Here is a 15,352-nt window from a genome sequence, read left to right on the forward strand (position 1 = left end):
AAAGGGAAAGGCAAGAAAGTTGCCAAACCCAGACCCACTGTTGCTGCTTTGAGGCCTAGTGGAGGCATAGCAAAGGCAGCCACCTGCTTCCATTGCGGTAAGACCGGACACTGGAAGAGAAACTGCCCAAAGTACCTGGAAGATACGAAGAATGGAGTAGAGACTTCAACTTCAGGTATTTTTGTTATTGAAATAAATTTATCTACTTCTGCATCATGGGTATTAGATACTGGATGTGGTTCTCACATTTGTACAAATGTGCAGGGGCTAAAAGGAAGTAGAGATTTGGCAAAAGGTGAAGTTGACCTACGAGTTGGTAATGGAGCAAAGGTTGCTGCTTTAGCCGTAGGAACTTATGTATTAACTTTACCTAGTGGTTTAATAATTTAGTTAGAGAACTGTTATTATGTACCTGCAATTAGCAGGAATATTATTTCCATTTCTTGTTTGGACAAGTTTGGTTTTTCATTTATAATAAAGAACAATTGTTGCTCAATTTATTTGAATGATATATTCTATGCTACTGCACAAATGAGCAATGGACTGTATGTCTTTGATCTCGAAATGCCTATATATAACATTAATACTAAAAGGATGAAACCTAACGAGTTAAATCCAACTTACCTTTGGCATTGTCGATTAGGCCACATAAATGAGAAACGCATTTCCAAACTCCATAAAGATGGACTCTTGGACTCTTTTGATTATGAATCATATGAGACATGCAGATCTTGTTTAATTGGAAAGATGACAAAGTCTCCATTCACAGGAAAAGGAGAAAGAGCGAATGATCTTTAGGGCCTAATACATACTGATGTATGTGGACCACTGAACATACCAGCCAGAGGAGGTTTTCAATACTTCATCATATTCACTGATGATTTCAGTAGATATGGTTATGTGTATTTAATGAAACACAAATCAGAGTCCTTTGAAAAGTTCAAGGAATTCAAGAATGAAGTACAAAACCAAATAGGTAAGAATATTAAAACTCTTCGATCAGATCGAGGTGGTCAGTATTTAAGCCTAGAGTTTGATGACCATCTGAAAGAGTGTGGGATTCTATTCCAACTTACTCCTCCTGGAATACCCCAATAGAATGGTATATCTGAGAGAAGAAATCAAACCTTGTTAGACATGGTCTGATCCATGATGAGTCACGCCGATCTTCCAAACTCCTTTTGGGGACATGCACTATTGGCAGCAGCTTACACATTTAACCGTGTTCCATCCAAAAAGGTTGAGAAGACACCATATGAGATATGGAGTGATAAGAAACCACATACGTCTTACATGAAAAATTGGGGTTGCGAAGTTTATGTGAAACGAAAATTTTCAACTAAGCTTGAGCCCAAATCTGACAAATGCTTATTTGTGGGGTATCCTAAAGAAACAAGAGGGTATTACTTCTACAATCCTTCTGAGGGAAAAGTGTTTGCGCTCGAACTGGAGTTTTCCTAGAACCGGGTTTTATTTCCGAAGGAATCAGTGGGAGGAAAGTAGAGCTTGAAGAAATTCAAGATCACAAAGCATTGATACACCTATAAAGGAATTAGAGCCGGAAACACAAGAAGTTGTGGAAGAGCAACCTGCTCAAGTAGAACAAGACCAGCGTAGGTCAAGCAGGATACGTCAACTACCTGAGAGATATGGATATCTCATAACTGATCAAGGTGATGTATTACTCATGGATCAAGATGAGCCTGTGACCTACCAAGAGGCCATAACTGGTCCCGAGTCTTAGAAGTGGCTAGAAGCCATGAAATCTGAAATGGATTCCATGTACACAAACCAAGTTTGGACCTTGGTAGAGCCTCCTGTAGGAATTAACCCTATAGGATGCAAGTGGGTCTTCAAAAAGAAGACTGACATGGATGGTAAGGTACATACCTATAAGGCAAGACTGGTGTAGCACCTCAAATTTGCACCCTCCCATTTGTACATTCATTTCATATTAGGTCATAACATAACATGTCCACTGCATAACATTGCATTGTCCATTTGCCCAAGTGCAAGCTCAATTGATGGATTGGGTAAGACTGATCAGGAGAATCAGTCAATCAAGCAAGTGAGTGCCATTTTCTTTGGGACAAGGCCCTAGGGTTGATTTATCAAGCTCATATGGTCTAAGGATCATTTTGAAGTGGTTTGGCCAAAGGTTGGATGCTCAGAAGTCACCAGTCATTGTTCAGTCAACCAGAAACCCTAGAAAGTCAACTATGGTCAACTGTGCCCGATTTTATGGATTGGAAGGTGGGAAATGGTTTGAAAGGCCTCATTCATGTCCATATGAGTCTCATTTGACATATCAAAGACCAAGGTTGAAGATTTGGAGGTCAGACAGAAAGTTTCCAAAATAGCAGGTGACCTGTAATTTCAGCTGCCCAAAATGGAAAGTTTTTCTCCTCGAGATAACTTCATCATACAAGCTTCAAATCAACATTTATCCAACATGAAAGTTGAAGATCTTGATCTCACCTTTCCAAAAAGTCCAAGAACTTGAAAATCCAATGCATGGTTGGAAAATTAGGGCTCAGTGAATTTCAGAAATGACCCATAATCAGGAGGCCATAAGTTCCACATGGTTTGTCCAAATTGCAAGTTCTTTATATGCACAAACTCCATTTAATATGTACTTTCATGGTGCATAATTGGATTTCTTTAAAAAAGCTCCATGCAAAAGGTCATTTTTGAGGTGAACTAATTAATAGTGAGGGGCAAAATGGTCCAAAATGCAAAGTATGGAGAATTTGAAGATGAGACCAATTCTATCAGCTTCCAAATGATATTTGCAACTTGTTCAAAGTGAGAAATTGCTGCTACAATGCTTCTAACCATTCCAAGGGCATAAGAGCCAAAATGCACATAAACTCACATTGGCTAATCACCATTTTTCCCTAATCATGATTTATTGGTGGATTAAGAGCTTGGTATATATACTTAATCTCTAACAGAAACTGAACACTAATCATTTTCACAAATCTAACAGAAAAAATCCAAAGCAAAACTCTCAAATTCTCCCATTTTGCTCAAAATTTTCATAGCACTTTTTTCATCAATTCAGCATTTTCTACTAATCTTTGTGCGATTCCATGATCAATTCATCATCTACAGGTCCTGTGTAGTTGCTGTTTGCAGAGATTGAGGAGAAAAATCGAGCAAGAACTCCACTGCCAAAGCTGAAGAACATTCATGGCAGGCGCAAATTTTTGATTCTTGAAGCGCAATCGAACCGTTCTGAAGCCTCCTCGCACATCCATAGCTGTTGTAGATCACCTGTTTCTGCGATTCGAAGCTCAATACGAACGATTCCGGTACTGCACAAGAAGGTTCGGATTCGATCATCACCATTTCAAAAAATTATGTTGTGGTTATTGTAGAGTGTGATGTGTAGAGTACGTAGCAACTTGTAGAATCAAAAATCGTTAGGATTTGAGAGAGTAATCGTGAATCTAAGCTTTGATGCAAAATCTTCTTTCGCTCGATCTGTGCTGTATAAAAAGAATTAGGAGAAATCGTTGTTATATTTGAGATCTACGCATTAAGACCTTTCCAACGCATATCCATTTGTGAGTTTTAGTGGTGAAATGAGGAAAACGGATTTGGAAAGTGATGAACACATTTGGCCACGCGAAGAAGATGATAGAATGCTGCAAAACCCGTGCGTTGATCCTGTTTCTCGCGTTTTCAATTTGAATGGCTGTTTCCCGCTGGATTGGGCGAATCGCGTGCCGCCAACACATAAAAACCACACGACGCCGTTTTGGCTTGGCTTAATTATTTACAGAATTGCCATTTTCGTTCCAATTAATTAATTAATCCTATATTAAACTTAAATAAATATTCAATAATTATTTCAAAACTTCAAAAAATCATAGATTAATCAATATTCATCCAAAAAATGTGAGGTTTTTTTCTATGAACTCCATTTTTTCTGTATAATTTTTTAGACATAGAAACTGAAATTGTGCTTGGTAGAAAAATTAATTGGTATAGGGATGTTCACAATGTATGCAATATTCACATGTTTTGCTATTTTAATCACAAAATCATCATGCCTAATCCAAATGAAATGAAATTTTAGGTGTAGATTCTTGACACTCTTCTGGAATTTTTGACATATTATTTGTAATTTTTGGACCTCTGGTTTTTTAGATATGATTTATTGAACTTGAGTGTGACAATATGTGTCACACTTTGATATGCTGAGTTTATGTATTATTTTTCCATGCTTCCATTAGGCCTATGGTTCTGATTTTTTGCATGAGATACCTTTGATATGTTAACTTTCAATGTGAATTTTTGTGGATTTTTATAATCCATTTTCTAATTGATTTGAGTTTTTGTTTGCTGCTTAGCAATTTTGACTTGTTGCTTGTGTAACATTTTTTAGCATGTTGCCATATCCTCATCCCTAACCCTATGAATATGAAATTTGGTGGAGTAGTTCCTGACATGTATAGCTTTAATTTGGCTCTGGTCCTACTAATTTCCCATTTAATTTCACTGTTTACCATTTGATTGAAGTTAGTGTATATTTTGTGACTTCATTTGGTTGTGTTTTTGCATGTCCTAACATGTTGAATTAATTCCCGTGGCTCCACTAGTCCAAATGGCATAAAAATTGACATGTAGCTTGTTAAATGTCCTCTGTTTAGGATATAATTTTTGTGGAATTTTCTATGCTGTTTTGGTATTTTTTTTGGATGTAATCATTCTGGTTGTCCATATGTGATTCTACATTGCTTACTTTGCCTTAATTTGTGCATAAAATGAAATTGGTGTATGGTTTGGATATGAGACCAATTGGGATCCCTTTGTAATTGAATTATCTTGGTTTTGATCATGATTTGCTTGCTGTTTTAGGATTTTTCCATCCTTTGGACCCTAGGCTTGGCCTAGTGGTCTAGTTACTTATGTTTGAGCTTGACTTTGACTTTTCAGGTTAAAAAGCTAGTGCCTTAAGGAGGTTGATGCATAATTAAGTTGTTTCCTTTGATCATTGTATACTAATTTGTTTGTGTTGTAGGGTGCTTGGTTCACATGGACTTGGTGCTATGCACCTCATTGTTTGATTGTTGATTGATTCTTATTGTTGTTGTCTTGTTTATGTTGGGATGCTGATTCTGTTTGATTTTTCCAGGTACCCTTAGTTGCTCAGTTCTCTTAAGAACTTGCATTGCTTTGCTTATAAGCAATTAGCATTGAGGTATTGCACCTTCTTCTTCATGTAGTCTGGAGACCCGACTGTTACCGGGCCGGGCAAATGTCTGAAGTCCTCCTTAAGAGGCAATGATTGTGGTTGTTTATTTTTCGTGCCAAGCAGGTGAAAGTCCTTTAAATAAGGCAATTGGTGGAAGGTAGGGATAAGCAATCTATCCCCCACTATTCAGTTGAGTCTTCTCCTTGCTCCCATTACATGGTTGTAGCATTGAGATCCAAACCCAAGATCTATCGAGTCTAATCGGGGAAAGAGTTCCATCTTTCTGAACTCCCCCACATTCTTATATTTACATGCTCTCTCGGACCTGAGATAGAAGCAATGAGGCACACCCCTCATCACCTTTCATCTAGCTTCACCTTAGCCCCTCAATGGCAAGGTTAAGAGCTAACCTGACCCCGATACAGAGGCTTGTTTGTTGAGGTTGATATGACCCCTCGACTAAAGCCTAGCCTTGATGTTTGAGCCCCTTGTTGGTGTGTTTACTTCATGTTGTATATGTTTGTGTGGTGTGATTGTATCCCCTAGGTTTGCTAGACTCCGCGTAGTCTCGTTTGCATGACAATTAAGGTAGCACGGTTCCTTCGTATAGGACTTCCTTTCTTGCTTGAGCTTTCCTAAAACACAAACAAACATTATCCCCTCTTAAGGATACGTCAACTCCTTCTGCTACAGGTGAGTGAGTCTCCAAAGGTCGAGCATCCGGTAGATTGTGTAGTGACGTTGTCCACTTAAAAAACATAAACCAACAGGAATAGTTTAGCCGAACTACGGCAACTCTGATTCTCATGCCCAGATGAGATACGTAGGCACGAGATGCGATGTCTTGTCGAGTTTGACTAACGACTAACACTAATTCTTTTCTCTCGCCCTCGTTGCGATTGAGACCTCCCCTTTCTCTTGCCCTAGTCGCAATCGAGACCCTTCTTCTTCCTGTGTTGGTTCGGATGCTGATGTAAGCCCAGTGATTGGCATTCAGGCTCCACGTTTGCCTTCTTGTGTGTGTTTTGGTTCGGATGCTGATGTAAGCCCAGTGATTGGCATTCAGGCTCCACGTTTGCCTTTGCCTGTGTTTGTTTGTGTGCGTGTTAGCCGAGCTACGAATGCTCTGATTCTCCTTCGTCCAAAGGAGATACGTATGCATAGGATGCGACATCCTAGCGAGCATGTGTCGTTTCCCCGGTCGAACTACTTTGACTCTGATGTCTATGCTTGATAGACTAAGTAGGCCCAGGATGCGATATCCTGCCGAGGCAGTTTCAGTCTGTTTTCTTGTGTCTCCTTCAGCCAGTGTGTGTGTGAGCAGTGTTATTAGCAACCATTTTCCCTTCCTATTGTGCGTGGATCCCGTCGAGTACGACGGATGCGTAGGGGTGCTAATACCTTCCCTTCGCATAACCGACTCCTGATCCCATTCTCTTTGGTCGCGAGACCACGTCTTTTCCAGGTTTACTCTGAGCGTTTCCTTTCCCTCTTTTGGGATAAATAACGCACGGTGGCGGCTCTGTTGTTCTTGTTTTCCCGCCGGTTTTTCGCGTAATGCGACAACTGGTTGCAAAAGGATATAAACAAATTCATGGGATTGACTATGATGAAACCTTTTCACCAGTTGCAATGCTTAAATCTGTTCGGATTTTACTTGCTATCGCTGCATATCATGATTATGAAATATGGCAGATGGATGTCAAAATTGCTTTCCTTAATGGAAATCTTCTTGAGGATGTGTACATGACACAGCCTGAAGGATTTGACATACCAGAGGAAGCCCAAAAGATATATAAGTTACAAAGATCAATCTATAGATTGAAGCAAGCTTCCAGAAGCTGGAATCTTCGTTTTGATGAAACAGTAAAACAATATGGATTCATCAAGAACGAAGATGAGCCTTGTGTCTACAAGAAGGTTAGTGGGAGCATGATCGTTTTCCTGGTATTATATGTAGATGACATATTACTCATTGGAAACGATATCCCTACCCTACAACAAGTAAAGTCTTGGTTAGGGAAATTCTTTTCTATGAAGGACCTAGGTGAAGCAGCCTATATATTAGGAATCAGAATCTGTAGAGATAGATCACAAAAACTGCTTGGCCTAAGTCAGAGTACATACATAGACAAAGTGTTGAGACGCTTTAATATGCATGATTCCAAGAAAGGATTCATACCTATGCAACATGGCCTCTGTCTATCAAAAACTCAATCCCCTTTAACTAAGGAAGAAAGGGATCGCATGAATAAGATTCCATATGCATCTGCAATAGGATCTATCATGTATGCCATGTTATGTACTCGACCAGATGTCTCGTATGCTTTAAGTGCAACGAGTAGGTACCAATCTGATCCTGGTGATGCTCACTGGGTGGCTGTCAAGAATATCCTTAAGTATTTAAGAAGGACTAAGGACTCATTCTTGATATATGGAGGTCAGGAAGAGTTGGCTGTAATTGGATACACCGATGCTAGCTTCCAGACAGATAAGGATGACTTTAGATCGCAATTTGGTTATGTGTTTTGCTTAAACGGTGGCGCTGTGAGCTGGAAAAGTTCAAAGCAAGATACAGTTGTTGATTCTACAACCGAGGCCGAGTATATTGCTGCCTCAAGTGCAGCAAAGGAAGTTGTTTGGATCAAAAAGTTCATTAGTGAACTTGGCATAGTTCCTAGCATTGTGGATCCCATTGGTCTCTACTGTGATAACAATGGTGCTTTCGCACAAGCCAAGGAGCCTAGATCTCACCAACGATCCAAACACATACTTAGGCGTTATCATTTCATTCGAGAGATAATAGATAGAGGAGATGTGAAAATATGCAGAGTACCTACACTTGACAATATTGCTGACCCACTGACAAAGCCTCTTGCGCAGCAGAAGCATGATGGCCATACTAGATCTATGGGTATTAAGGGTATACCTGATTGGCTCTAGTGCTAGTGGGAGATTGTTGGTGTAAGCCCTAGAGGCCAATACTTTTTGGTACTTGTATCAAATTATTTATTAATAGCGGTTGCATTAATTTCATTTTCTCTCTCTCTCTCTCTCTCTCTCTCTCTCTCTCTCACACACACTCAAAGCCTTCATTCGTACCAGCTAGCACTGAGATTGAAGGAACCCGTTCGTGTGGACTGAGTAGAGACGTTGTCATCGTTCAACGTTCGTGATCGCTCTGTGGATCTGCATCAAAGGTTTTGATTGTCACAAGAGATCTGCACCAAAGGTTTCAATCGTCACAAGAGGTAAATATTCTATCACTGATCATGACCATTCGTAAGGATCTCTAAAGGAGAAAATTTTAATTTCCGCTGCGTTTTGGACCGCAATTCTCCTTCACGCACGCCTCCCACTTACTTATTCAAGGAGCAGAAGGATGTGAATCCCCCATTCTTTTTTCGTCCAAGTTTGATTTAGAGTATTTTAATTAGAACACAAAAGTTTGAGCAATATAGTGTGCGCCAATCATTCACTTATTCGGGGAGAGGAAGGATGTACATCCCCCATTCCTTTATTACGAAAATATTTTAGCTTGACGATTAAGTTTGAAAAGAAAAAAACACATGCAAGTATGTAAATGCAATTTAAAAAAAAAACACTACTAATCTCTTTGATCCCCATGTACTTGTCTCAAACTTTCACTAAATTACGCAAATGAATAATGAAAATTCATCTACTCGATCTAAAGAATACAATGGGATACTCAAAAATCAACAGACAATAACTAAAATTTTCAAAAATTAATCATTTATAGTGGGATGTACTAGAACACCAATTTTCCAGAAATTCACATTTTAAGTTATTTTACACAAATGATTAAAGGATATGAAACATACTAAGCGCATAAACAAGTTTATGTCAAGAAATCAAGTAAAAAGTAAGAATTAAAAATTACCCACGCGAAAAACCTCAAGAACACGAAGAACATCGATGAGTTTTCAGGTGAGAAATTTGGATGCCAGTGGGGCTCCGACGCAACTCCAGCGAGGTGAGTTTTCTACTTTTCTTTACAGATTCGGACTCCTTACAACTTCCTCTTCCTCAATTTAGCATTATTTCACAATTTCGACAACTTTTCCGAAATCAAGTTAAACATGAACTTGAATGAATGAGTTTTTTGGTAGAGATTATGGTGGTGATGATGTTGTGCAACGATTTAAAGGAAATGGATGACAATTGGATCAAGTTGAGAGGGTTTTTTCTCAAACCTCAAATTTCTTCAAAATGAAGGAACTATAACTTTGATGATGAATTTGATGCAGCATTTTGGGGTTGTTATTAGTGATTAATTGTGTGTTTTGTTGCTAGTGAATGGATTGATTTATAGGCCAATGAATTAGGTTAAAGTTTAAGATGGGGATTATGTAAAAATGTATAAAGTGTGAGTAAATTTGAAGTTCATTTGGTGTAATTTGATTTGAATTTGAATTTGGCATCAAAATATATCAATTTCAATCTCAATTTCTGGTATGTAGTATAATTGGATGTGATCAGATGAGGTGTGAATGAAAAGTGTGATGAGGAGTAACAAGTGTGATCATTTTATCTTTTATGCCAAATTCTTGACTTTTTCTTTGACTTTTGGAATGAATAGTGAATGATCAAATTAAAATGAAATGAATTAAAATGATGGTTAAATATATTATACCTCCTGCAATGTTAGCGAGTTTTAGTTTACCCTTTGTAATATATTTTTTTGATTCCCCCTTTGTAATGTTTAGATTCCGTTTATGGCCCCTTTGTTGACCAATCAACACATAATCTTGACATTTGCTGACATGGCAGACCAAATGTCATTTATTATTATTTTTAAATCCATGTGGATTTTAATTTTATTTTTAAAAAAAATTAAATTTTTTTAAAAATATTGTGTAACTTTTCCTTTTGCATTTTTAAAAAAAAATAATTATAATTGTTGGTTCTAAGTATTGGCAGCAATTTTGGTAAAACAAAGAGTGTTCACAAGATGTTATGTGTGATGTCTTAACATAAGATATCATGTGTACCTGCTGGAGTTCAAGAACATGATCATGCAGGATTGTTTCTGAATGTCATACATAATGTCATGGCTTCTGATAATGTGTACCTATTGGAGTTGAAATGGAAAGCATAATTATGCAGGATTGTATCAGGATGTCATACACGATGTATGACATCTGATGTTTTGTACCTGCTGGAAATTATAAAAGGAATTATGGAATTATGTAGGATTGTTCCAGGATGTCAGACCCGATGTCATGACATCCTGTACACAGAACATTCAGTATGAATGTCTGGTGTTATGTGATTGTGCAATTAATGGCAATCTATGTATGATTGAAGATCTGGTTTGCAGGCGCATTCAATCATTGATTACAACCTGATTTACTTATTTTCCAAGGAGATCTAACCAACTATTATGAAAAGATTTAATTGGAAAATAGTTTTAGGGTTTTTAAGATGTCCAAGCCCAGCTGAAAGCTTCTATAAAAAGGGACTTGGAAAACCTGTTTTAACAACACAACCAATACTGACCGAAATATAGAGAGAGAGTTAGGGTTTGTGTCTTGTTTAGTCATGACACTTGTAAGCCATTCAAGTCATCTTTTGATGGTTGAATTGGTCTGATTTGTGGTTGTAATTTGTCACTCTAAAGCTGTTAAGCAAGAGTGTCTGTCTACTTGATCAAAGTTATGAAGCAAGATCAAGTGCGTGTCTACTTGATCAAAGTTGTTAAGCAAGACCAAGTGTGTGTCTTCTTGATTGAAACTGTGAAGTAAAATCAAGAGTGTGTTATTGAAAAGTGTTTTCTTTTCTCAAGGGATTGTTGTTTACAATCACAGGTGTGATTGTAGGGAAGTGAGCGGGTTCTCATATCTAAGAGTGCTTAGGTAGAAATTGCACGGGTAGAGATTAGGTGAGAAAGACTGTAACTTGTTGAAGTGTACGGAGAGTCTTTGAACTGATTCTATTTTAGTGGATTTCCTTCCTGGCTTGGTAGCCCCCAGACGTAGGTGAGTTGCACCGAACTGGGTTAACAATTGCTTGTGTCTTTTGCATTACCATTCTATATATTTCTTCTGTTTGTGTTACTCAGATATTAGTGTCGTGACATTACCTTCGACATCTCATATCTGATACCAGAATTTCAATTAGTATCAGAGCAGGCATCCTGCTCTGGTTCTGGGTGAGATCTAGGGACTATACTTTTTGGTACAATGGAGAGAGATGGAGGATTTGTTCACAGGCCACCAATTTTGGATGGTTCTAACTATGACTATTGGAAACCTCGAATGGTAACTTTCCTAAAATCTCTTGATAACAAGGCTTAGAAGGTTGTGTTAACAGGTTGGGTACATCCTGTAATTACTAAAGAAGGAGAAGCCACAACTGATAAGAAACCTGAGGAACAATGGTCCAAGGAGGAGGAGGATCTAGCCCTTGGAAATTCTAAAGCATTGAATGCAATATTCAATGGGGTAGACAATAATATTTTCAGGTTGGTAAACAACTGTGAAGTGGCCAAAGATGCTTGAGACATTCTCAAGACCACTCATGAAGGCACCTCTAGAGTAAAGATGTCTAGACTTCAGCTGCCTACCTCCAAGTTTGAAAATTTAAGGATGAAAGAAGATGAAAATATTCATGAATTTCACATGAGTATCCTTGAAATTGCTAATGCCTTAGGAGCCCTGGGAGAGAAGATGTCAGATGAAAAACTGGTAAGAAAAATACTCAGGTCACTCCCTAAGAGATTTGCTATGAAGGTGACTGCCATAGAAGAGTCTCAAGACATCTCCAACATGAGTGTTCACAAGATGTTATGTGTGATGTCTTAACATAAGATATCCTGTGTACCTGCTGGAGTTCAAGAACATGATCATGCAGGATTGTTTCAGAATGTCATACATAATGTCATGGCTTTTGATAATGTGTACCTGCTGAAGTTGAAATGGAAAACATAATTATGCAGGATTGTATCAGGATGTCATACACGATGTCATGACATTTGATGTTTTGTACCTGCTGGAAATTATAAAAGGAATTATGGAATTATGCAGGATTGTTCCAGGATGTCAGACCCGATGTCATGACATCATGTACATAGAACATTTAGTATGAATGTCTGGTGTTATGTGATTGCACAATTAATGGCAATCTATGTATGATTGAAGATCTGATTTGCAGGTGCATTCAATCATTGATTACAACTTGATTTACTTATTTTCCAAGGAGATCTAACCAGCTGTTATGAAAAGATTTAATTGGAAAATAGTTTTAGGGTTTTCAAGATGTCCAAGCCCAGCTGAAAGCTTCTATAAAAAGGGACTTGGAAAACCTGTTTTAACAACACAACCAATACTGAGCGAAATATATAGAGAGAGAGAGCTAGGGTTTGTGTCTTGTTTAGTCATGAGACTTGTAAGCAATTCAAGTCATCTTTTGATGGTTGAATTGGTCTGTTTTGTGGTTGTAATTTGTCACTCTAAAGTTGTTAAGCAATAGTGTGTGTCTACTTGATCAAAGCTGTGAAGCAAGATCAAGTGTGTGTCTACTTGATCAAAGTTGTTAAGCAAGATCAAGTGTGTGTCTTCTTGATTGAAACTATGAAGTAAAATCAAGAGTGTGTTATTGAAAAGTGTTTTCTTTTCTCAAAGGATTGTTGTTTAAAATCACATATGTGATTGTAGGGAAGTGAGTGGGTTCTCATATCTAAGAGTGCTTAGGTAGAAATTGCACGGGTAGAGATTAGGTGAGAAAGACTGTAACTTGTTGAAGTGTACGGAGAGTCTTTGAACTGATTCTATTTTAGTGGATTTCCTTCCTGGCTTGGTAGCCCCCAGACGTAGGTGAGTTGCACCGAACTAGGTTAACAATTGCTTGTGTCTTTTGCATTACCATTCTATATCTTTCTTCTGTTTCTGTTACTCAAATATTAGTGTCATGACATTACCTTCGACATCTCATATCTGATACCAGAATTTCAATAATATATATTATTATATTTAAAAATAAAATAAAAAATTATAAAAAGTTATGACTCTTTTAAAAAACAATTAAATTATTATTATTAAAATTTTAAGTAATTAATTAATTAATGATAAAAGAAATGATTAAATTATATGTGTAAAATATACTTTTAGCATCAAAGGGAATCAAATTGTGTCCCCCAAGTTTCGTAGTCTTCAATCTTACCAAATGGACTGCAATTGAAATTGTTAATCTTTTTCATGAGTTATGTATTTTGTAAATAGTTTAATTAGCAGCAGTAATATGACAACTATTATTTTGAAGATAGTACATATATGCAAGCTATCTCTCAACTGGTTAGCTAGAAGTTATTGTAGTAATTTGACAACTAATAATGACTTTTGAATGCAACATGAGTTATATATTTTGGTACACAATACAAACACCCACTGGCATTACTAAAAATCAATTATTCCACTATATTTACCTATGATGAGAGAGCTTGAAATCACCCATACAATTAAATGTAATGGCAAGTGCCTGATAACAAACAATTAGTTGAATATGTTGCTCGCCAAGAAGCCTTTTGTTTTTCTTTAAAGCTTCTTGCAGATAACGAAGATTTGTGCTCATCTTTCCTATATCCTGATACATCATTGCAACATTTATGAAATTTGATGCAACATCAGGATGATCTGACCCTGATGACAAATTTAACAAAAGCAAAACACGTGAACAAATTTTGGAAACTGGAGCAACCGTTGAACCAATTAAGAGGTTCAAGGTTTAGAATATAAAACAATGGAAAACAATTGCATGCGGGGTATATCTGGAAAATATTAGTTTTACTACTATAAATATCATTTTTTACTCTTGCTTCATTTGAACTTAGTCAAAAAATTCTTTGATGTTGTTCTCTTTTATTTTTTTTCTACTGAAACAAAAAGATGCTGATAAACTAAGTACTGTTGTGATAAAAAAAGATGTTTTTCCCTGTAACTTTCTACTACTAAGAACTTGTTGCATGACATGTTTCTCATTGCTTATCCTTAGTCCATGATGCACACTGGTTGCATCTCGTTTGAAATTGTAAGTGCATTTTGTCCTTGCTTTCAAAGAATTATGGTTGAATTTGAGCTGTGTTGCATTGTGTTGTTTACACGTTCTTTGAACAACAAGTATTCTTTGCATTTCTTAGGATATCCAAGTGGAAGACATGAACATTTGTGTTGCTTAAAGATGCTGATGATTAGCTCTGATGCAGTGAAGATTGATGGAAACTCGATGGAGGTTATTTGTGTCCAAAGATTGTCTTTTTGGTTATGACATATTGCAAGCTCGAAGACTTAGTTTTAGGCTAGGATTCAAATTTCTTTGTTTTCTTTTGTTGGGACTTTTGTGACATGTTTGTATTCCAAGCTTCAAAGTGTTGTAAGAACTTTGTATTTCCATTATTTTTATTTGTATCATGACACTTTTTTTGACTTTGGAATGAAAGGATAATAGTGTATTTTCTTGTATGTGGATGCAATTAATTTGATTTGAATATGAATGCTTTAGTTTGGGAAAGAAATGAATGCTTTGATTGAATACAAATGAAAGTGAGTGAATATGAAGGAATGATTTAATCGAAAGAATGAACGATTTGATAGAATATGAATGATGGTGAATAAATAGGAGATGATGGTTTAATTGAAAGAAGGAATGGTTAAAAACAAAGAAAAATGGCACCAATATTTAAAAAGAGAAAGTAAAACTTGTAACTTTTCTCTTAGGACTTTCCAAAGCAATATGTGATTCAATTCAAATTTCTCTTTAATCATGGAAAAGACTACTCATTCAAAATCAAACTTAAGCACACATTGAATTTTCTATTACTTGATTGACCCACAAGAAACTATACAAAATTAATGGTCATTGATAGTGAAATGTAATGGTATGAGATTTAAACTAAATAGGGACTTACATTAATGACTTTGGGCTTAAAAGATATGAAAAAGAATTTGGACCAAAGTCCAAATGAACACCTGCCACTAAAATGGTACAAAATCCTAAAATGATCCACAAAGGCCCACATCTTAGTACCTCAACCAAGGATGCCACAACCATCAATTCAAATTCTCTAAATGATGCATGATGCAAGGATTGGTCAAGATAACCAAACACAATATAAATTATCTTTTAAATCTTAAT

Source organism: Lathyrus oleraceus, chromosome 6 (genome assembly GCF_024323335.1).
Source record: "Lathyrus oleraceus cultivar Zhongwan6 chromosome 6, CAAS_Psat_ZW6_1.0, whole genome shotgun sequence".
NCBI classification, from domain to species: domain Eukaryota; kingdom Viridiplantae; phylum Streptophyta; class Magnoliopsida; order Fabales; family Fabaceae; genus Lathyrus; species Lathyrus oleraceus.